This window comes from Tursiops truncatus, chromosome 1 (genome assembly GCF_011762595.2).
Source record: "Tursiops truncatus isolate mTurTru1 chromosome 1, mTurTru1.mat.Y, whole genome shotgun sequence".
NCBI classification, from domain to species: Eukaryota; Metazoa; Chordata; class Mammalia; order Artiodactyla; family Delphinidae; genus Tursiops; species Tursiops truncatus.
The window spans coordinates 112710048-112735843 of record NC_047034.1 but is presented as its reverse complement, the minus strand read 5'-3'; the positions used below and the strand labels follow the sequence as shown (position 1 = coordinate 112735843).

Genomic DNA, 25796 nt, shown 5'->3' with positions numbered 1-25796 from the left:
ACAAGTTATTACTGTCTCCTACAAAGTTCTTCCCCCCAGTGGTTCTTGCATATTCCCTATAAAAAGAAGGAATTTCTCACTGTAGAAAAAAATCACTTTGAAATAAACCAATCATCGAAAAGTGCTATGTTAAGTGAAAAAGCAGAACACATTATAAATACATTATATGTTGTGCGCATTTGTGCTTGTGTATCGAGAGGAGAGACAATTGGGACCATACTGTAGGCTTAGAAAAAAGACTAACAAAAGGCACACAAACAGTGGGAACATAGGTAGTTCAGTAGTCTTCATTTCTTCTTAATTTTCTGAATTTCCTATAATAAATACATATTATTATTCTTATCCGAATAAAAGCATTATTTGAATAACAGGCTATTCCAAACAGTATATATTATTATTAACGAAATATATATATACATACAGTTGAGGAAATACCTCTTTGTGCCAATTGCATAACCAAAATGATCTTATACAATTAAAAAAGAAAACAAAAACCTCCCAAACCTTCCTAATCCCATAAGGAACTAAAAATACAAATTGAAGATTAATTGAGTAAAATTATACAATAAAACAATGAAGGATTTAAAATCAGGTTGAAGCTATTACTTTTATTAATTTTACTCTAATACAGAAGCACTCCTATAATTCAGGCATATGTGTGAAAAAAAATAAACCTTTTTAAACTGAAATAAAAAGATCTGCAGCTTCACATTGGTTTTTAGCATATAAGAATTTGGTGTTTTATGAACTTTTTTCAGAAGAAGGAAAAATCTACATAGGAAAAGGCCAAAATATGAAGGTAAACCTTTTAAAATAAACTCACACTTTGTCAGTAGATCATACTAGTTAGTAACAGCAGAAAACTTTGATCTAAAATCTACTGTGTAATTTACCCAGCTACAACCAATTGTCATCTTTGCAACTTGAATGTGCAGACTTATTTTAAGATCCAAGATTAAAAGAAAACAAAGTATGTTAGCAGAAGAGGTGGTTTTAACCTAAAATAATGTTAATAAATCATATTATAGTAAGCATAATAAATAACACAAATAATCAAATATTTTTGAGATTAAAGATTTCTTCTCAAGAGTAATTTATCATACATTGTAAACTCAGCATTAAAATATCAATTGTAATTACATCTCACGTGTCCAGCAACTTATCTGGAAATAAGCCAATAATTTTAGAAGACATTTTAGGAGGGAGAGGTGCTCCAGTAAGGATCTAATACAGTTCACATTAATGCTTCCCAGGTCCTCACTTCCATCTTACTTGTTCTCAGTCTGCATAAAATTATGACAGAACTGGTTCTCTGATTGTCTAGCTCACAAACTGGAAGGCAAACTAGCAAAGCTGGGAGGGACCAGAGAAGAACACATTGAAAAGCTAGAGGCTTTTCACACCTATTCACCACCAGTAAGAACTGAGGAACCAAGATTAGTTGTATGATATTGAGTAAGACATATCATACACTTGGGTTCAAAATTCCTGATCTGTTAAATTGAGCAGTCATACTGGAAGATTTTTAATAAAATCTAAATTCCTTTCTAGCCCTAGAATTTTACAATGAAATAATATATCCTTAAACTTACTATACAGAGCAAAAGATAATATTGGGCGATTTGGGAGTTGTTAAAATGAAAAAGGTTTTAATGATTAAAAGGGTAAATTTCATTTATTTGCAAAATTCACTTATATCAATTCAAATTATATACTGCAAATGAGAGATTATATACTGTGTATTTTGCTGATATTCTTTCCATATTACTATTGTTAAAACGTACCTAGAGGGTTTCCCTGGTGGCGCAGTGGTGGAGAATCCGCCTGCCAATGCAGGGGACACGGGTTTGAGCCCTGGTCCGGGAAGATCCCACATGCCGCGGAGCAGCTAAGCCCGTGCGCCACAACTACTGAGCCTGTGCTCTAGAGTCCGTGAGCCACAGCTGCTGAGCTCACACGCCTAGAGCCCGTGCTCTGCAACCGGAGAAGCCGCCACAATGAGAGGCCCGCGCACCGCATTGGGGAGTGGCCCCTGCTCGCCGCAACTGGGGAAAGCCCGCGCACAGCAACGAAGACCCAAAACAGCCAAAAATAAATAAATAAATTAAAAAAAACAAAAAAAACTGAAACTACATACACTGCATCTGGACAACAATATCCAAAAAATTAAAAAAAATTTAAAAAACGTACTTAGAAATTTAACCTGAATTTTCTCACCTTGAATGAGGTACCACTATATTTAGTGTGTGTGAGCTCACACGCCTAGAGCCCCTTCTAAAGAATGGGGAGCGAAATTCATCCCTATTTGAATATGGAAATATATATTTCTAATAGGCTTATGCTGCCAAGATGCTAAACTGAAATACCAGGAATCAAAATTTTTAATTTATTATTTTATTTTTTGCATCCACTATGTAACATCTTTAGTACAACTAACATAACATGACATTTTAGAAAGCAAACAAAATTAACCTCCTGTCCATAACAAAGAGCAGGGTCAATGTAACAAATTATTGGATAAATAATACATCTGCTTATTCAAATTATTTCTTTCTGACTTATAAGTGTGCAAATTTAAATAAGCAGCCAAAGTTCTGAATTACTGTGTGAAATGAGTTAAAATGTAAATATATATTTTGTTGACATGTATCTATTAAAACTGAACAGAATAAATCTTCAGCATTACCAAAAATCTTTAACAGATTGGAGATAAATGACAATTTAAATAAAGAAAATTTCTCAGTGTAATTTACATTTCAACAAAATAGATGTTTCCTCTCATCCACAATGAACAAAGTTTGAGTGCATATTTCTGTGAATAGTCACAGCACCTAATCTTTAATCAACAATAAAATACACTTTATTTCTGGGGATATTAATAAAAATTTGTAACTTTATTTCATTAAAGATAAAAGTGCCATGTTGGACTTAACTGTAGCCAGTAGTCATTTTGCCATTTATTTTTAAAAATTCTACAACAGTTTCCAATATATCAAATGTCCATTTTTAGGTCAGCTGATAGTAATATTAAAACATTGTTAATTGGACAACAGGTTGATTACTTTCAAGGTTTTGAAAAAAGCAAAGATAAAAACAGGCCTCTCCTTTTCTTTCAATTAAAATTGCATGCAATTATCCTTCTAGATTATAGATCTCTTTTGGGATTTCCGGTTTCAAACAACTTTTTGGTTCATTTCACAGGAATAATATTCATCTTAATTAGGAAAAACAATTGATGCGCTTTTTACAAGAGGGAGTTCACTCTGTGCGCTGATTACTGCCATTAGATTATCCTATTTAAGAAAAAAAAAAGCCCTGCTTTTAAAGCAGTTAGTTAAATATGTTATCTATTAGTAGCCATTGTCTTTGAAGACAGAATGTCTTTCTTGATGAATGGTTAATCCGTTTTGTTTTAACCACCGAATTTTCCTAAGCAATATTCTAAATTGGCTTCTAAAATTATTTCAAATATATAAACATACCAATCAAATATATAAACTAAAATTATTAAATAAATTTAAAAAATATATTTCTGGGGTGTTACTGAATTGTTTCACACAGTTTATAAGGTTAAAATACTTGTTTCCGGGCTTCCCGGGTGGCGCAGTGGTTGAGAGTCAGCCTGCCGATGCAGGGGACGTGGGTTCATGCCCCGCTCCGGCAGGATTCCACATGCTATGGAGCGGCTAGGCCCGTGAGCCATGGCCGCTGAGCCAGCGCGTCCGGAGCCTGTGCTCCGCAACGGGAGAGGCCACAACAGTGAGAGGCCCGCGTACCGCAAAAAAGAAAAAAAAAAAAAAACTTGTTTCCTTTAAAAATTTTTTTTTTGATATTTAGTAGCTAAAAAGTAAAATTTCAAATACATAATAAGTAACAAATCAAAAATACTTAAGTCCCCTGTTTCCCTTCTACAATTACTTAACCCTCATTTCAACGAGTTAAACACTGTTCTAAATTTTCTCTCTCCCTTGTTTTCCCTTGTAATTTTGTCTCATGTATTTGCATCCCTAAACATACAAATTGGTTTACATATTTGCAATAATATGTAAATGAAAGTTACTTTTTCATTCAACATTAAGTCTTGAGTTTCAACCATTTACTGCACATAACTATAATCCATTAGTTTACACTGTTGTATAGTATTCCATTTTATGACATAATTTATTTCTCCTCTTTAATGTTGATGGATTTTGGGGCTGCTTCAGTTCTTTATGTTTTCTTTTTACTATTACACATAGTCCTGCTATGAACATTCTTTAACATGTACAAATGGATAGGTACAAAAATTTCTCTAGGGCAAGTTGTTCTTAACCTGGAGTGATTTTGCCCTGAGGAATATTTGGCAATGTGTGGAAACATTTTTGGTTATCATAACTTGGAGCATGCTACTGGTTTTTAGTAAGTAAAGGCCAGGGATGCCCTAAACATCCTATAAGGCACAAGACGGCTCCCACAACAAAGAATTATCTGAACTAAAATGCCAATAGTACAAGGCTGAGAAACTTTGCTCTAGAATATATGCTTGAAAGTGAAATTGCTGAGTCATAGAGTATGGAAAATTTCAAATTTATTAGATAATTGCTAACTGTTGTTCAAAGTATCAATGTTATACCCCTCCCAGGACTATAAATGTCAATGTTCCAATAGATCTGCATTCTTGTCAGCACCTAATATTGTCAGATACTTTAAAATTTTTTATCAATTTTGTGAAGGTGAAATAACAACTCCTCAGAGTTTCAATTTTCAATTCCTTGATTACTAATAAGATTGTGTATCTTTTCTCATATTATTGACAATTACAGCCTCCTATTCTATGAAGTACTGATTCCTTTTAAACAATTTTTAAAAAATGAATTTTAGATAATACATATACTAATCCATTCTTCTTTATTTGTGTGACAAATGTCCTTTTCTAGTTCATGAATTGTCTTTTCACTTTTTTAAGGTGCCCTTTTATGGACAGAGCTCTTAATCTTAATGCAGTTAAACTTAGCAAACATTCCTGTTTTGCTTATTTTTTACATTTTCCACTTAAGAAATCTTACCCTTTATCTTCTGTGTTTTAACATTTGCTTTTTACATTTAAGTCTTTAATCAATTTGAATTTTTTTTTTTTTTTTTTTTTTTTTTTTTTTTTTTTTTTTGCGGTACGCGGGCCTCTCACTGTTGTGGCCTCTCCCGTTGCGGAGCACAGGCTCCGGACGCGCAGGCTCAGCGGCCATGGCTCACGGGCCCAGCCGCTCCATGGCATGTGGGATCCTCCTGGACCGGGACACGAACCCGTGTCCCCTGCATCGGCAGGCGGACTCTTAACCACTGCGCCACCAGGGAAGCCCTGAAAAATTGTTTTTTATGATGTAAGGCAGAAATAAATTATTAAAACTAGAAACCATAGTCTTAGCACCATGTATTGAATAGTTTATGCTTTCCTCGCTGATCTTCAGAGTCAGACTTTTCATGAATCAAGTTTCCATATACCGTATTTATAATCTAGTTTTCGGGTCTGTGTTTTACTCTACCTCTTTACCAATATTATACTGCTAAAATTATTAGAATTTTATAATAACTGTAAAAATTTGGTAAGTTCTTCTATTCTTCTTCCAGAATTCCTTTGTTCCTGTGGCCCTTTACTTTTCTATATAAGTCTTGGAGAAAGCTTGTCAATGCCACCTCCTACACATGCAAAAAATTTGATTGAAATACTTTAAAATCTACAGATCAATCTGAAGGAAACTTATACTTGTATTATAAATTTTAGTGTTCCAATCCAAAAATATGGTTTACTTTTCCATTTGTTTAGATTTTCTATAATATTTTTTTCAAAAAGATTTTATTTCTCCCATAAATTTGTTATATATATCTCTAAATACTTTTTAATAAAATATTTTAAAATTATATCTTCCAATAATTTCTTTTGTATAGTGATAGTTTCTAATGTATGAGACACATGGAAATAAAAATAATTTTGTATTTTTATTTTATTCAACAAATCTTCAAAACTTCCTTATTAATTATCATAATTTATCTGTATTTTCTCTAGGATTTCCTATGTAAGCAATCTAACTTCTGTTAGTAATGCCAGCTTTATTTCTTCCTTTCCAGTTCTTATACTTTCATCTTTTCCTTGTGTACTCCACCAACCAGACCTCTAGTTCAGTACTATATAGAAATTGTAATAGTAGACAACTTTCTTTTTTCCTGATTTTTAAAATAAAATGCTTTGAACATTTCAACATTAAGTTGTAGGTTTTTTGGACTTCCCTGGTGGTCCAGTGGCTAAGACTCTGTGCTCCCATTGCAGGGAGCCTAGGTTCGATCCATGGTCAAGGAGGTAGATCCCACATGCCGCAACTAAGAGTTCTCATGTTGCAACCAAAGATCCCGCATGCCACAACTAAGACCCAGTGCAGCCAAATGAATAAATAAATATTAAAAAAAAAAAAGTAAAAAAATAAAAGTTGTAGGTTTTTTTGTAGATATCCTTTATCAAGTTATAAATTTTCTTTTTATTTTTAGTTTGTTTTTAGTTTGTTTGTTTTTAATCTTTGAGAATGCTGAATTTTATCAAGTGTTTTTTCCTACGTTAATTTAGAGGAAAATATGATTTTTCTCACAAAGGATTGCTAAGAACTGAAGTATTTCTCACTCTAAGGACATTTACTGAGTGGGGTGAACATGAATTTCACTTTTCATGTCCTTGCTGGCACAAGGGGAAAATGACAAAGCCCAGGATTCAGTGCTGGAATGCAAAATGGATATATCCTCATTGTTAACCTGATCTACAAATAAATCCATCCCACAGAGGACTGCAAGGTAAAATACAAGTCTTAAATGCATAACTAAAGAGAAAAAAATTCTCCCTTGAAATATCATAATCAGAAACTGACATTACTGTTTCCAGCAAGAATTTTATAATCTCAGTGGTCTAAAGACTCCAAGATAAGAAATTTAGCTTAAACTTGTCCCTAGTTGTACCTTTTGTGCCTGGCAGAATCAAAAGAAAATCCCCTCTGGAGAGCCTAACTTTATTCCATCTCTCCAAGAATTTTTACAGATAAAATTCCATGAGTACAACAAGCCCACAATCAGAAATCACAAAAACACTGTAAAAAAAACAAAAACAACAAAGAAAAGATGAGCAGGACTCAGGTAAAAAAAGATAAAAAGCAGAATTAGACCCACAAAGACTTCAAATATTGAAATTGCCATTATCATTCTTTTGTGTCCCCTTCTCTTTTATTCCCATTCTTGTTGCCCATAAAACTATATCTAAAAATTAAATTATTTTTTAACATTTGATTTCCTCAAAATAACATGTAAACCCTTCTTTTCTATAAAATTAGAAATTAACAATATAATCAAGTTTTAACTTGCTAAGCTAAACCTAGTTACACTAAAATGGAGTTTGATCTTGACATTTAACTTTCAAGCTATAAGAACTGCAGTGAACAAAAAAAAAAAAAATTAGAAATAAGAATAGGTACTTTTCTCTTTAGTTTAAATGAACAAGTATAATTGTAAATATTGTATTAGGCTAAAAATAATATATTTCTGTCTATGTAATATATTGCTGTCTATATTGCTGTCTATAATATAGAATCTTTTTTTAATCTTTAGTATTTTTAGATAGATTCCTTTTAGCTAAATGCTCAAAATGATAAATATATTATAAATTATCAGAGTATCTCTAGGACTTTTTTTTTTTCTTTTTCTTTTTTTGGATGCCGTGTGGCTGGTGAGATCTTAGTTCCGTCACCAGTGATTGAATCTGAGCCCTCAGCAGTGAAAGCGCTGAGCCCTAACCACTGGACTGCCAGGGAATTCCCGAGTATAGTGTTTCTTTTTCAAGAACTTTCTTTACATTTGTGTTTTGAAAATTTTTAAAAAGAATTTGTCTTCTCATTTAACCTTGAACCTCTGATTGGTCTTACGTTGGGCACTTGGCCAAAGCTGAGCCAGTCATAGTCTGTCCTTGTGATTTTATAAACTGGAATCACAGAACAGACTCTTAGGCAAAGAGAGAATATACTGGTTGATGAATCCCAGGGAAGACTGATTCGGAACCTTAATTCTAGTTATTAAACTTTCTAGGGATCCATGAACCAGTAAATTGCCTTTGCTGAAGCTTATTTGAGTTGTTTCTGTAACCTGCAACTAAAATAGTCCTGATACCTTTATATAAGGAAAATTAAATTCGGAGATGGTTTTCCTCCATGCTGATAGTCATAGGAGGTGATGGATGAATAATGCCTTTAATACCTTTTCCACCATAAGGGAAGGGAATTGGGAAGAGTTCCTGGGCGAGTTTTTTTGAAGCCCTGCCTGGACCAGAACATACCTCTCGCCTCTGATTTATTCCCGAGGCAGATCAAAGTAAGGATTACCTAGGATTATTCCTTATGACAAGGTTTAGGACCACTAGGATTTGGACAGTTAAACTTCTGGTATCTAGAGGGCTTCCATCAAGAAGGCCTTTCTGCATGTAATATTACTTTGCGGTTACTTTCTACTTGAGGTTTTACATAGCCTGAATGGAAGAGGAAAGGACCGAAATTTAAGGGATGAATGTAACAATTATTGAGCATTTTATGCTATGTTAAGGACCTGGCTGGTCTGTTTTATTTCTAGTTAGTTGTTAAGGGATGAATTATGTCCCTCCAAAATTCATGTGTTGAAGTCCAAACCCCCAGGACCTCAAAATATGACTATATTTGCAGATAGTCTTTAAAGAAGTTATTAAGGTTAAATGAAGTCATTGGGGGTGAGCCCTAATCCAATATGACTGGTGTCCTTTTAAGAAGATGACATGAAGACATAGAGAGGAAGATGACATGAAGACATCATAGAGAGAAGATGGCCATCTACAAGCTAGGGAGAGTTCTCAGAAGAAATAACCCTGTCTGTCAAATCTACCCATAAGATTTCTTTCAAATGTCTGCTCTACTCTTTGTTTTCACTGTTACTACCTTAATTTAGACTGTGTTTTTCTTATTTGAAATATTCTAATAACCAGCAGCTCCTCATCATTCTAATTCAAGCATTCATAGTCATGTTGGTCACTAGATTGTGAATTTGTTGAGAATGAAATCTACTCTGTACTCTCTTCTTATCCTTCGTATATAGTCTATGGTTCCTAAACCTGGCTGTGCATCAGAATTTGGGGTGGCATTTTTTTTTTTAATTTATTTTTGCGGTATGCGGGCCTCTCACTGTTGTGGCCTCTCCCGTTGCGGAGCACAGGCTCCGGAGGCACAGGCTCAGCGGCCATGGCTCACGGGCCTAGCCGCTCCGCAGCATGTGGGATCTTCCCGGAGCGGGGCACGAACCCGTGTTCCCTGCATCGGCAGGTGGACTCTCAACCACTGCGCAACCAGGGAAGCCCGGGTGGCATTTTTTAATTACAGATTTTTAGGCCCCAGACCATATCTGTTGATTCAGAATCTACAGGCTTGTGGGCTAGAAATTGGTATTTTTAATATGTTCCTAAGTTGATCATATAAGTAATGGACAACTGTTACTTTTATTTGCCCATCTTTTTATTAATGGTCATGTGATATCTTCCTCAAAACTTCCTACCTCGGCCTTTTGTCCTGTATTTCTTACTGTGCCTTTCATTATCACAGTGTTTTTTGAATAATAAATCTACTTACACTTTTTTAAAGTAGAGTGGTTATTCTTTTACATTGATGATGCATTTCAGGAATTTTCCTGTTGAAGGCCTATATTTATTGTAAGTATGTCCGCACCCTGAGAAGCTACAAAAATGTTATGAAGATACTTTAATATGTATAATAGTAAGAATAAATGAAGCCTATCCAGTCTGTGCACAGTGAAACTGATTAAGCAAGTTTCAGAACTAGGATGTCCCCGTCACTACTGTCTCCAACTATATGAAAGAACTGGCAGAAACATTTGCTTCTCCTATAGTTATTTTATGGCCTGGCCGTTTTCATATTGATACAAATTGTGTGGTAGGAACACAAATGAAAAGTGGGTTTAGAGTTCACCTTGGAAAAAAGGAAGTAATGTCTCAAATTCTTCTCTAGACCTCCATACTGTAAACTTAATTCATACACCTATCATATGGCAAAATTTAACAACTTTATACTCTGAAAAGAAAAGTCATACTGCTTTTCTTACTTAAAAAAACAGCTTCAAGGCCTAAAGCAGTGGGTCTTTGTATCTACTCACAGATAGGAAACAGGAATCTAGAAAAAGATAACAAATAATGGCAATCCTTTGAGATAAACTCTGCTGTTAGTCTATACTTGAAATCAAAGGCGCTCTTTCTAACCATACTTAGATAACAAAAGAAAAACTTGCTGAATATATCTGCCAAACTGATTAATTCTATTGATACTTGTTTTGTGTCTATTATATCAAGCATTATATAGTATAAGATCAAAACAGACATGATTCCCGATTTTGTGGAGTTTTCAGTTTAGTTAATAGAAGTCCTGGTTTTTGTTTTTTTTTTTTAAAGAGGAGGGATGCTTGCAAGAGCCTGGAATGTAGGCAGAGAGGTAGACTGTGTGAGAAGAGGTCATGCCCAAATGAAGCTTCCTGGAGGGACCACTTATTCTGTGCTCAGATGTCAACAGCCAGGAGTACCCTGGAACTTGAACAAACAAATGAGCGTGACCTTTCAGTACAGTCTTTACTACCTGTGCATACTTTGGGAAAAGGCTGGTACAAAAAATAATATTATCCATGGTCTACTTTTCCTGTTCTAAATGTATACATTCATGTATTCATTACACAAATATTTTATTAAAAGTACTTATAAAATAAGACCCCTTAAGCAGTCTGAAAGACCTCAGTATGAAGTGATATATTAACCAGTGATATATTAACTACCTAATCCTTGGCTTATTTAACCACATAGAACAATAAAATTTTAGTGTTTTCAGACTTGGGTTAGCATCTCCACGAACAGGAAAATCAGTATTTCCTCTATCAAGATATTGCGTCTTTGAAAATTTCTGACTACAAGAGGTTCTGTTTTTAAACTGAAATATGCCTCATTGTATCTTGCAGCATCTTAATTCAGCCTCTTTGGACAATTCAGAATAAAGCTAATCTCTCTTTCACATAATAATTTTTTAATTAAATAATATAGGTGATATTTTTATAAAACTAGGATAGGCTTAGTAAAGAAGATCTGGAAAATTAAAAGAAGTAGACAAAAGAAGGAAATAGCTATATTCCCAGTACCGAAAACAATCACTTTTAAAATTTTGATGTATCTATTTCCAGTTTTTTAATACTGTAAATAGTTTTGATTCTCTGTTGTTTCACATAACTTTATCATATGTAAACATACACACACATACATAATACAATTTAGTTTCTATCTATTGGGGGGAGCCTGCTGTAGAGGATAAGTGGGCAGTCCTGGAGAAAGATAGACTTGGGTACAAATGGAAGCATTATCACTCACTAGCGTTTATGGCCTTGGGTATGTTACTTAATCTCTCTCAGGCTCAGTTTTCTAATCTATAACCAGAACTCACTATTGGGGTTGTGGCTAGCATTAATTAATGTAAAATGATTAACACAGTGCCTAGCGAATAATAAGTGATGAATAATGATTCAAATTATTATTATTATGTTTACAGTATTCCAATATAGCTATCAAATATAACAACTTTCAGTTGTTATAACTAAAAGTTCCTCAGTTCTTTCAGCCTTTTCTCATATGAGATGGTTTTAAGTCCCTTTACCACGCAGCCTGCTAAATACTAGAAGTTTTCGAATCTTTTCATTCATGTCTTCCGTAAAATGTAGCTCTCAGAACTGAGCATGGTAATCTGAACAGCTCGAAGTTAGTCAGATTATGTCCCCCATTATTCTATGCACATCTTAAATTTATTAATGCAGCCAAATTATTTCTTCATCTTTTTCTTCTCTTCTTGTTCTTCTTCCTCTTCTCCTTTTCCTCCCCCTCCCCCATCCTTCTTGTAACCATATTATACCATTGATTCACTGCCAAGTAAAGCTCCTCTATTTTCCCATGAGTACTGTTACTACGTCATATATCCCTCAAATCGAATTTAGGTAGTTGTTGTTTTGGTCCCAAGGCAGGACTTCACAGTTATTCCAACCAAATTGTATATTGTTGGATTTTGTTCATCTTTTAGTTGTTAAGAACTTTCAGATCTTAATCTTGTAATCCAGTGTATTTACTCACCTTCCTTATCTCATGTAACTGATTTTCGATAGGAATGCCTTCTTATGGTTTTATCTCAGTCATTGATAAATATGTTCACATTAGACAAGGCCAGAGACAAAGGCCTGTGGTATATCACTGGACAAACCCTCCTTCAGGCTGATACAGGTTCATTAAAATTGCCATTGGGGGCGATCATTCAGCCAGATATGAAGACACATAATAGTACTATCCCTAAACCTGTATTTCTCCATCTGATCCACAAGGTTATAAAGAAAGACCTTATTAAATGACTTGCTTAGAATCCAAATAGCTAGTGCCTTGATATACTAGTTTATTAACTTTGTAGAACAGAACATATAAAATTGGGCTGAATAGCTTATTCTTGTTGAATTTACACTTTTTCCTAATAACCACTTTTTAAAAATGTGCACAAAATTATCTTTTATAAGTATGATCTAGGCTATTCTCCCCCCATACAACATAAGTTTCATGGATCTGAAGTTTGCAGACTCTGCAATTTTTTGAACATAAAGTATTCTTCTCTTATCCCCTGTACTGTATTTTCTCAAAAGTAATCAGCTAAATACTCCATCTCACTTAGAAATCTCTGGTAATAATTCAGAAAGGTCAAGAGGCATATTGTCAGCTAGACTAGTCAGGGTCTCCCAGTATAGCATACAGGTAAAGTACTCAGACCATAGACTTAACTATCTTGATTCAAATTCTAGGTCTATACTTCTCTAGTTGTGTGATCTGGGACAAACTATTCAACCATGCTTGAATACATCTAAATACTGAGTGTATGACACCTACTAGGGACTCGATAAATGTCACCTATATTATAATACCTTTACCTATTTTGCCTCTCCATTTTTAGCCAATGTCTAATGGTCTGACTTCATTCATTGAATGTCTAGTTGTCTGACTTCATTCATTGAACAAATATTTATTGAATAGTACTTGGTTCATACAAGGCCTGGAGATACTGTACTGAACAAATCAAAGTCCCTGCACTCATAGAGCTTACATCCTAATACAGCAGAAAGAAGTAGCTTAAGTATGTAAAATAATGGCAGTCAGTGATTAGAGGAATGAAAATTTAAGGGTTAGAGGATGTCAGAGAGAATTATTTTAGAAAGAGTGGTTCAGGTCCTCTCTGAATAGGTGACGTGTAAACAGAGATGAATGAACCAGCAGGGAAGAAACATAAAGGAGTAAGGACGTTTTGCTTTCTCTTTTTCATGAATGAATGTTACATTTTCAACTTTAGAAAATAGGCCTGCTCCTGTATGGATTTTATTCCTTGTTTCATGCTAAGGAGATCATTTTTGGTTCTCTTTGCTCTCTCTCACAGGCCGCAGCTCATTTTGTGCTTTAGTATTGCTGATGTTATTTTTATAGGTCTATGCTACCTTCACATATTTGTGCTTGATTATGTGTCCCCTTTTACCATCTTCTGCACATGCTGTTTGAAATTCAGCGCCTGTCAGTAGCTCCCTGTGCAGCATACTGGCTTCTTCAGTTTCCTCCCCATTTTCTTGCTCATTAGAATCATTTGTGTTTGCATAGGCAGAACACTGCTTAAATCAAACTGCAAGAGCGCATGGTTGCTTTTCCCCAAGGTTCCAATCATTTTATTTTACCTACTGGTTTCTGTCAGAATTGGGTCCAGAGTAGAGTTCTCCTTACTGCTTACTCTGCCTTCTGGGAAATGAAATTATCAGCAAGGCTGGTCAAGAAATTGTCAGTGTGTTGCTTTCTGAGGAACGAGAGCTTCTGTGGATACTTTGAGACTAAAATTCCTAACACTAAGATGTGAGCTGCCCTGATAATTTTGTGGCCTGCACTAGAAAAGTATCCTTCTGACCAGGAAGTCTGTAATGCAATCATATAATGCTATCACTTCTCTGTGTTTTTCATGTTACGTTCATCTAGATTTTTCTCCAGTGTTCCTTTACCCACTCTAATTTACATGTAGGTTCCTTGCTTCTAACCGGCAAGGATTATTCAGTTACCTTTTAATCAGCATGGTCTACTTATAATTTAAAATAGATTGGATTAAAGATTAAATTGTTTATATGACCAAACTTTATGCCCAGGAAACCAGGAAGTTTCCATACAGCTTTATATTAACAAGCAGAGTGAAATCCTAGAAAACTTTGGAACAGAAGGTAGATTCTATTCTAATGAAGCCATATACTAGCTTGCAGATTCATCACATGTCAGAACTGAAGGTCCCTTAACATAAAGATGAAATGTCTGGACCCTCTACTTTTACAGATGAGCAAATTGTGGCCTAAAAACGTTAGTTAGTTGACTTTTCCACAGTCTCACAGTTAGTTAGGGATCGTTACTGCAAGAAAAGGTTATCTTTTTCCTTAAGTCAATAAATTTCACCCCTACCACATTACCTTCCATTAATAGCCCAGAGTCTTACTTCGTTTTCTGTGAAATCCAAATAATAATATCTGCCACCCTTCCTACCTCACACAGTTGTTGTGAAGGGAAGGAGATAACAGATGTGTAATAATAGTGGTTGTGTAAAGTGGTATTATTATGATAATGATTTTAATGGTTTAATCTGTAGGTTTCTCTGGGCTTTTTTTCCTTCCCGTTTAAGTGATTTGCAATTTAAATTTAAATCTGTGTTGAAATGTGCTTACTTTGTTAAAGATTCGCAACAAATCGTAGGCTGCATCACACAGAAGAAAGAGCCTGGGTTTTGGCGTCCCTGAGACCAAGATGGTAATCTTTATTTCCTTACTCAAGGGATACATGACAATGCATCCTCTTAACTTCTCTGATTTTAGTTTTCTCATCTGTTAAAGGGCTAAACATTCCTATCTTTTACAGTTCTGAAAACCGATACGGAAAGGCTCGATATCAGTGGTAATTTTAATTTTTTTTCTTTTTGTTTTTTTTTTTTCCTTCTTCCTCAGACTGTGAGCTTTTGAATGGCACACACTATTCATTTATCCTTGTATTCCTAGGGTCAGGCACTCAGTAGCTATACACTATGTTTGTTAAATGAATTATTTACCAAGGTGAACAACACAGAGTGGGTCTGAGGGTGGCAGCATTTTTTAAGTCAGTGTTTTTTCAACTCTAAAGAGCACAGCATTGCGTTTTGTGGAGGTACTTCAGGAACTGCTAAACTTAGTGATGAGGGCATAACTGAGAGTGAACCCTTGGCCTTTATCTTGCTTTAATCAGAGCAGGCATACTTGTTTCTTATTAATATATTGGGCAGCTGTGTAAGATTGTTTTCAGAGGAAAAGTGTGTTCAGATAAAAGAAAACTGAAACAAGATGTTTAGGCGTTAGTCTTAAAGACACATCTAATGTTTCTTTTACCATTAGGCACCTTAGGCAAGTTAACCTTTCTTTGTCACAATTTCCTCATTTATCATAGTACTTACAGCATTTTAGGTTGGTTATAGATGGGCAGGAAGATATCACATGCACACCTGCCATTTCCTAACGTATTTAGACAAAAATACCAAAGTAAGGAATTCCCTAGCGGTCCAATGGTTAGGACTCCGTGCTCTCATTGCCTAAGGCCCAGGTTCAATCCCTGGTCAGGGAACTAAGATCCCACAAGACAAGCTACACTGCATGGCCGGAAAAAAAATACCACAGTGGATTCCACCTGGATCCAGGTGGCCACTTGTATCAGGAGCTGGTGCATGCAGACGCAGCGTACCTTGGATTGGCCTTTCTCTTCTTCGGCTTCCCTATGCGCCACAGAGCTGCCGGGGACACTACCGCCAGGGTTGAAAACCACAATTTTTTAAAACTCAAACTGGCCACTCTAGAATAATTTACACTCATGGCCTAGGTACTTCCATGTAAGAAAATGCTTATAAACATCAGGCTCTCCCAGTTCTAGAACCAAACTAGCACAAGCAAGAAAACCTTCTCTAGGCAGAATGGGGAGGAGCTGGCAAGGCAGGACAGGGCGTCCCCGAGTAGTATCTCTGCCTCCAGCTTCCAGTGTTCCCGTCCCCCTGGAAGTTTATTTGGAAGATTAAATAAAGTAGGGGTAATACTAAAATATTTAGTAATGTGTAAATTGTTGGGCTTGGGCACTGATAGATCAGAACAGATGCTGGCCATAAACTACCAGCAAGCCTTGCCGAGTCTTGCCCGCTGAATACAAGCCCTAAAATGAAGTAACATTAAAAAGTCTTCATGATCTCTGACACATGGATGGTGCTTGATTAAATGTTCATCCCCTAGCCTGCCCCACCCCCGTCTCTTGAACAAAATCCTGTAAAAACAAAACAAAAACAAAAAAAGGCAAATCCAAGAAGACATATCCCCAAATAACCTGAGAAGTCAAGCTTATTATCTCATTAGTACAATATGTTAATGAGGGGATAATTTCTAACACCAAAATTCATTGTGGTCTATAGTAAAATAGATATATTCTAAAAATTAATTGTACACTATTCCTTGAATTAGAACCCAGCTGTTAAATAATAGTATATCTTAGTTATACCCAGGGGCCGCTGTCTCTCTTCTGAGTTTATCATTTTCCCTGCTAGAAATGGTTAATTCATTAAATTTAGTTATATTCTCTCAGTTGTTTTAAGACAATGTTTCCCAGGGTTGGCAGTGGAAATGCGGAACACTCTACCAAAACCACTTGGGTCTTTTTCTCCACTCCCTCAAGTCCTTCCAGAGATTTTGATGCCTTCCTTCCTATTAAACACCTGCCAGAATGAGCCTTTGGAAGTGTGTATACCATACACTAGGTAACTTAGCCCCACCCCCCTTTGGCGGGGGTGGGGTGGGGTTTGTTGTTGCTGTAGTTAGAACAAAAGAGGAAAGATGGAAGGTACCTGTGGAGCAGAGGCAAAACTGAGCTGTATCAACTCAATAGTGCAGAAGACAGGGTGGAGAGATGGACCAGAAGTAGAGAAGAGATGGAAGGAGAAGTAATTGACCAGCTTCACCATTTAGTCAGGATTCTCCCTGGTCTCATCAGGTCATGCATTTGCTGAGCATTGGGAATCTTATAACAGCCTTTCTGTTTATGTGGCTGCCAGAAAGACTAAAGGCAAATCTAAGGCTAGCACACATAAAGGCATACATCGCCTATACTGACTTTTCCTGCTTTTTTACTTTCCAATCCTTATTTTCTCTTTGCCTTACCATTCTTACTCTTTTTTTTTTTAAATTGGGGTATAGCTGATGTAAATATTATATAAGCTTCAGTTGTATAACATACTGATTCACAATTTTTAAAGGTTACAGTTATTATAAAATATTGGCTATATTCCCTGTTTTGTACAATATATCTTCATGGCATATTTATTTTATACATAGTAGTTTGTACCTCTTCATCCCTTACCCCGATCTTGTCCCTCCTTCCTTCTCTCTCCCCATTGGTAGCCATTAGATTGTTCTCTATATCTGTGAGTCTTTTTCTTTTTTGTTATATTCACTAGCTTGTTTTATTTTTTAGATTCCACATATGATATCACATATAAGTGATATCATACAGTATTTGTCTTTCTCTGTCTGACTTATTTCACTTAGCATAATAACCTCCAAGTCCATCCATGTTATTGCAAATGGCAAAATTTTATTCTTTTTTATGGCTGAGGAGTATTCCATTGAATTTATGTACCACATCTTCTTTACCCATTCAGCTGTTGATGGACACTTAAGTTGCTTCCATAGCTTGGTTATTCTTATTACTTTTATTTTTATTTGTTTGTAAATCTCCTCAAATTATTTTTGGACTCTGAAGTGTTATAAGTGAATAAATATAAATTAGGATGTGTAACAGACAACTGTCTTTAATTGTATTTAGCTCTTACAGAGTATAATAAGTTTAACCAGATAATCTTCTAATATTATGGATTTAAGGAAAAACGAAGCACTTATAACTAAAAAAGAATGAAAATCATAAGCTATGAACATAACTAAGAGTGAGTGGATTCTTCAAATTGCTAACAAAATAAAACAAAGTACCAGCAACAACACTGGCATACATATGATAATAATTTTTTATGTAGTCAATATAAAGCTGTATGTTTCAAAATGTACTTCCAAAATTCTTTGCTCTAATACAACCCAGTGTGTAAGAATATGTAAGAATATTCAAAAGTGTTATACATTAACTCATACAATTTTAGGCATTTATGTAGGAGTATTTGAAGAACTGTCAACTGTCTTATGCTACTGATGAAACCAAAATAATAGCAAATTTTGAGGACTTACTACGTGTCAGATACTACCTGTATTAATTCAGATAACACTTACAGCAGCACTATAAAAATACAGGAAATTATTATTTCCCATTTTATAAGAGAGGAAAGAAAATAACAGTTAATTTAAAGATGAGCTTCCATAACTTATGCAAGGATACACAGCTTGAAAAAGGTGGAGCTGAGATCTGAATCCAGGTGGCCTGGTCCAAATTTTAAGCTTTTAAGTTACTTTGCTTTTCTGAAAAAAATTTTTTAAAAAAAATAGCATCTTAAAATTAGCATTAACTAAAGTTAACTGAATTTACACTTTACTTTATAAGGCCCTTTTCAGATCTTTTTCAACTGATCTTTTTTAAGGTAAGAGAGAAGAAAAGGTTAATCTTCAATATAGCCTTATTTTTCAAAAGTAATATCATGCCTTTTTGGAAAGGATATGTCAAGTGCTTCAGTGGTGCTGTTTCAAAAACTTTTGGAGAGAAAAGTCATTTAAAATGGTATTTACTAAATTCTTCACTATACGAAATTGCAGAATTTTAAGGAAGCAGTGAACATAAATGATTTCACCTAGGTATAGCCTCATGGAATGCTCATTAAGCATCAAGAAAAGAAATTTCACTTCTTAATGTATGTATTCTATTGAATCAAAAATAACAGTAAAAATGTTTCATACTTTTTAGCATGGACACAGACTAAGTTAATTGGCCAAATTAATTATCCAATTTTATGAATTGAATATAACTTTTATCTTACAATTTGTCAGGAAAAGTGAAAAGGGAGAAAATACAAATTTTTGAAAATAAATGTATTTATTTATTTTTGGCTGCATTGGGTGTTCGTTGCTGTGTGCGGGCTTTCTCTAGTTGCAGCGCGTGGGGGCTACTCTTCGTTGGAGTGCGCGGGCTTCTCTTGTTGTGGAGCATCGGCTCTAGGCATGCGGGCTTCAGTAGTTGTGGCACACAGGCTCAGTTGCTCCACAGCATGTGGGATCTTCCCGGACCAGGGATCGAACTTGTGTCCCCTGCATTGGCAGGTGGATTCTTAACCACTGCACCACCAGGGAAGTCCAAGACAAATTTTTTGAAAAATAAATACTATAATTACTGGAAGCTCAATTTTGTTTTCGTCATTCAGAAGTGCCTTGCTTAGTGAAAAAAAAAGAAAACTTCTAATATGAAGGAGATTCAATCATATATGCCAATATCTGTTCTAGATTGCAAGGGAAATGATTCTTGATGATTTTCTTTTAAATGGTGTCTATCCCAACAATTGACAGATATAATTGTTCTAATAAAGTTTTAATGATGAAGCTGCCTAGGTAGTTTTTTAATAAAATAATAAAATGGGGGTGGTGGGATGAATTGGGAGATTGGGATTGACATATATACACTAATATGTATAAAATAGATAACTAATAAGAACCTGCTGTTTTAAAAAAAAAGAAGGAGAAGAAGAAAAATGGTAGGCAGATGTTTGTGTGCTTTAAGAAAAGAAGTTAGTTGAAAGTTTTGTAAAACTGTTAAATAGGGGAGAGCAGTATTTCAATAAGACTATGAAATGAGTACAAAGGTCTTTTCAGAGTGTATATATTACTCAGGATTTTTAACTGATACAAAGGATATTATGCCAACAATATAATTTATAGGAATTTTTAAATGCTAGCATGTTTTGTTTTGTTTTGTTTTTGTACGCGGGCCTCTCCCGTTGCAGAGCACAGGCTCCAGACGCGCAGGCTCAGCGGCCATGTCTCACGGGCCCAGCCGCTCCGCGGCATGTGGGATTTTCCCGGACCGGGGCACGAACCCGTGCCCCCTGCATCGGCAGGCGGACTCTCAACCACTGCGCCACCAGGGAAGCCCCTAGCATGTTTAATATGAGTGATTCTCACTTCGTGGAGTAGCTCGTTATGATCACATTTTCTAGGTGGCATACTAGGTAAAATAGAGTTATAGTTCATGGGGAAATGTTTTGACCTATAATCGTAATACAAATTTGTAAATCAAAATAAAAAATAAATTAGGAATAATAATAATACAAATAATACTAAAAATAAGAAACATAACATACATTAGCAATAGTAAAAAAAATAAATTTTCCTAACTCAGGTTCAGTAGATAATCTCAATTATAGTCTCCTTTGAAAAGTATAATCTTAAGAAAGAATATTTTTTGAACATATCTGAGACAATCAATTACTTCTAGTAATTTTTAGTAAAAGCTTAGCTTGTTTGCTTTAAAACATTTTCCACTTAACAGTTTCTGCTAAATTAACGTCTTAATTATTTGTTTAACTAGTAAGTCTTCTAAACTGTATGTATTAGTCCTTAAAAGGGTGTTTGTTTCCATTTATTTGGTTGAAAAAGACTGGTTCCTTTCATTTGTCCTCCCTTGAGCTATATTTATGGGATATTAGGTATTACAGAAGAATCAAAATCATCATTTGTTAATGCCAAGGTACCTTCCCCTGTAGGGAAATTGAACTGGTCTCAGAAAGAAAAGAAAGTACAAGAGTAAACATCAGTGGAAGAGTGGTGGAAAGTGGTTTCAAGTGGGGAGAAAAAGAGAAAGCTATTAAATGTGAATATAAGTAGAGAGGATTAAGCCAATCAGTAAGAATAAGGGGGGCACTATAACTTTATTATTGAGTTATGTAGTAAGTGCACAGAGGAGTTAGTATATATGTACAGCCTCACAGAGAAGCACTATTACTACTACTTAATACATTTCTTCATAGCCTATAATGCGTATTAACAGTATAATTCACACATTTGTTCACATATAAACTATTGGCCATTGGAGCTCAAAAATTAAAATATTTACAGGAGCCAGGAAGAAAAAGTGAGTGAGTGAAAGGCAGCTGGGAGAAATATATAGTCCTCTTGATCTATCTTTCCTTTCCCACTTTACAGATATAGAGGTGAAGATACATTTCACTTTCTTTTAATGCCACTGTTAAAGTAGAACACAAAACATTATCACAAATTGGGTCACTCGAGGCACAAGACACTGCCTTGGTTATGAGGAGGTATTAAGGAATGTTGGAGAATGTGGTGAGTCCAATAGTGGACCTTTGGTTTGGAAGGGAACGCCTCTCCTGCCAAGTGTTGCTATGAGGTAATATATGTCAAAGTTGCTGGATGTTTCTTTTTTTTTTCCCACCAGAAGCTGGAAATCCAAGTTTTAATCGAAGCCTTTTAATTTTTAAAAGTTGACAAAAAGTAGATTAAAAACAAAACAAAACAAAATACTGTGTGGGCCAACATCTATGGGGCTAATAAATTACCTTTGTCGGTTAGATTTTATATAGATCAGCGGTTTGTGATCTCTATTATATGCTGTGCTAACAGCTGCACATATAAAGTTTTGTGAGATTTTTAAGGAGTTTACTATCTAGGGGGGAGGAGTAAATCAATAAATACAGTGATGTGTAATAAATGCTATGATAATCAATGTTCATTTTGATGGTCCTTCAATACTGAAAAATTCCATGTCATCAAAGAAAGATAAAATAATATTCAGTGTGATTTTCTGAGATAGCCAAGTACTTACTAATATATTTTGGTAAGTTTTTTTTCTTTAAAAAAAAAACAAAACAGGAATGTAAGCAAAAAGAAACGACATTTAAAATGTCATCAGAAAGTCAGAGCATCTTCCCTGGAAATTTTGATTAATTAATTTACTCTTTTTTTAAATTAATTTTTATTGGAGTGTAATTGCTTTACAATGTTGTGTTAGCTTCTGCTGTACAGCAAAGTGAATCAGCTATACGTATACATATATTCCTCCTTTTTTGGATTTCCTTCCCATTTAGGTCACCATAATTTACTCTTTAAGATAATATTAATAACATTTGCTGGTGATTTAGAAGGAAAAAAATGATTAAAATGCTTTTTGGCTCTTGAATGTAGGGTTCCAGTCTTTGCTTAGTGAATCATAAGTGAACTAAAATGGAAGTATGATACTTTTGACCATAATGTATAAGATGTCAGATGTTTTGTCTTTAAATAAGACCAAAGTGCCGGGGTGCAAAATATAACCCTTGAAAAGCTTCATGTAAGCCCCTTTATTCTAATTTCTGAGGTTCCCTTGACACATCTTTATCTTATATAAGTTGTTGGGACAGAAAAAGTCAAAGGGAGAAAGACTGTTCTAGGTAAAATGGAACAGAAAACCAACTTTTCAACTTCTCTGAGTTGAAAAACTCAAATGCATTAATTAATTTTCTGCCTACTTCCTACCTCCCCAACACACACAGACAGAGGCACAGACACACGCTAAGATAATTAATAGTGCTAGAAACTCCTTGAACAATTTGTCTCTATTTGTTTTTCTCTTCACGTAAAAGCACACATACACACAAACATTGTTATTAACTTTTGGAAGACATTAAAATTTCATTGTAATCGCTAATTTGTGTAGATATTAAAATATTTACATATGGCCTATAAAAACATTTCAATAAATTGACTAAACAAATTTGTTAAGAAGTAAATTTATGTGTGTGTTGTTTATATGTACACTTGTGATAAGTACATTTGTACAAGATTTCTAGGTTGTTTGACTTATAATATCTACATCAGCAAAGCAGTGCTATAATATTTGTATAACAAGCAGCTGCCTTATTGAACTAAATATTATAATAGTATTTATGATGATAGGATTCTAACTCATTTTTCCATAAATGCTTTCCAACAACCAACTACAGCTCAGGCCCTTTGCTAGACAATAAAGAAGCCACTGTTCGTCAAAAATCTGAGAGTAGGAGAAATGATTAGAAAACGACTTCATCTGATTGGTGCATACCATTCTAAGCAGTATAATGTTACTTCCTGTATCATACAACTTGGAGGTATTTGGGAGGCTATTTACATTTCTAGATACAAGAACATGGGTAGGGAGGAAGGTGCTTCCAGAGAGGAAGTTCCAGAAAGCAGTTTTAGACATCTAACGAACTTCTCAAAGACTACTGTCTCCCTGAGAATTCATGATGCTACTTTGGTCTATCAGGGGCTTTAAGAGTTGTGTGAGAGTGCTGGGTGATTCTCATACCTCCTTACTAAGATTTGAGTATTGTGGGTAATGGGTATACAATGGTATAGTGTTATAGCTGGTTTTACGGATGGTTGGATAAGTGGGAGAAGACGTGGAGAAGACAGAGACCTCAAATTTTGTTACATGTCACAAGCAAAGATTGAGATTTTCATGTAAGTAAAGTTAGTACCTCCCTGGTAAATTAAAGTTAAAAGAAATTTGTTGAAAGGATGGATCACAAAATTAAAATAAAACCCGAATGAACCCACCAAAACCTTACATAGTAGAGAGGGGAACAGTACTACAAAGAAAAAACTGGATGGAGTTTCCAAAAGAAAGGTGACTTAGAAGATTTTACCATATATATATATGTGTATATATATATATATATATATATATATATATATATATGATATAAAACTTGTTTTGTTGTGTGTAGGAGATACATAAGTGAAAGCTTATTTTCCTGCATGTTTAAAAATAAAATTGATGATAACTTACCATAAATTTATTCCATAACCTCACCAAAGTTGGAGAAATATCCAATGGTTTCATTATTTTTATTAATAAAAATGCATCTTCAGGGGAAAAGAATAATAAGATCTATTTGAGACAAAATTTTGTGAAGTAATAGTCTGTGAAGAGAGAGTATATAGTTAAAATTCCTGAATGCCATGCATCTTAAACTTATTATATAAATTTTTATATCCTAGTTTTGTGTACTTGCTTATAAATTTTTGTGTATATTCTTATTTATTTTCCATGTGTATTTGCCCTGTTTCCCCAGATGATTTATTTCTCTGGGGATGGCGTATGTTTACTACTTTTCAGTAGCACCTCGAGCACTGAATTGCGGAAAGCAGGTTTTCCTAGTGTTGAATAATTGCCTTTATTAGTCTTGCATTTTGAAAAATATGTCAGCCTACAATCTCAGTAAAAATGCAGGATTAAAAATGAATATAGAAAATCACATGCATGTTTCTCTGACATTAAATCACCCTGCTGTGTCAAATGTAGCACAAATGGCCTTTTAACAGGGGTCCTGTGCAAACAGTGGGTGATCAAAGCACACATGGGCAGCAACACCAAGTCACACTGCTGGTGTCAAGGACAATGTATTCTGAATTCTGTTTTGTATTTCTTCTGTGATATTGTGCCAGAAGACAAATATATAGACACAGGTATATACATATACATGTGCACAAATTTTACAGAAATTAAATAATTCATTCAAATAAATTATTTAAATGATTTAAAAATTCTTTTGTCAAACAGATTAATGGAACCTTGTTATTCAAAAGATAAATCATTTAAAATGAAGTGGCAAAGACTTCAAGGGCTAATAAAGGTTTTATGAGAGATAAACTTTTAATGAACTAATACTTTTGCATGTACTTATTTTCTATAAACATAAATATACACACAAATGCTTACAACCATATTTATATCAACATTTCTGACTGATTTTTTAAGAAAACAGTATTCACAGTGTTTAAAATAATGTATTTTTATAGATTTGGTTTATTAGGAGCTGATGGATTACAATTCACCAAGCAAAGTAGAGGAGGTTTAAATAATACTGCCATAAATATTATTATTTGTGTAATAAGATAAAATAAACGAACTTTTTTTCTATTTGTAACTTATATGAATCCAGTGATCATTAGTCTTGAACAATTTTATATATGCCTTTTTCCAGGGCTTGAAATGTATTTAGCACTCAAGTCTTTTTTGCTGTGGAGGTCTTAATCAGAAAGATATTTTGCTCTAGAAAATTATGGTGAACTAGTATTTGTATAACAAGACCTTAATACCCCGGGAAAAATTTTAAGGATTTTTATGAAGCTCAGTACACATTCTTCAGCTAAATTTTGGCATAGTTTCAATTGAGACTCCAGTGAAATTCAATTGGTTTATTTTATAATTAAAAACAAGGAAATCATAGTAACAAAAATATATAATGTATAGCACTCGTGTTTATAATAGAAACATCCATAAAGAAAGAAACATGTTCTAACTTTTCTCATTACTCCAGAGGGAATTGCATCTTTAATCACACAAAGCACAACTGCTTTCTAATTTTGTTTAAAAAGTGTTTCAATACTTACAAAAACCAGATCAGGTTATTGTAAATCTAGAGCAAATTAGAATCATTGGCCTCTGCTCAGCTCTATGTAAGGTTTCTATGTAAATCATAAACTTAATGGCATACTAAGACACACATCTGTTTCAGTTTTGTAGAAGTTAATAATCTAACTAGAGTATTTAAACACTTCTTTCATTAACTGGAAAATTCAGGCAAAGATAGACTTCCCTCAGTGATAAGGTGTAATATTTTACCTCTGAATTTTGATAAGCTATAAATCTACCTAAGTAG

General features: G+C 34.5%; 1 protein-coding gene across 8 annotated transcripts in view; it reads left to right on the top strand.

The window, feature by feature from the left end:
• Positions 1–25796, top strand: part of ADGRL2 (adhesion G protein-coupled receptor L2) — a 271627-nt gene that overhangs the window by 59265 nt on the left and 186566 nt on the right. The gene's annotated exons all lie outside the window — the stretch shown is intronic.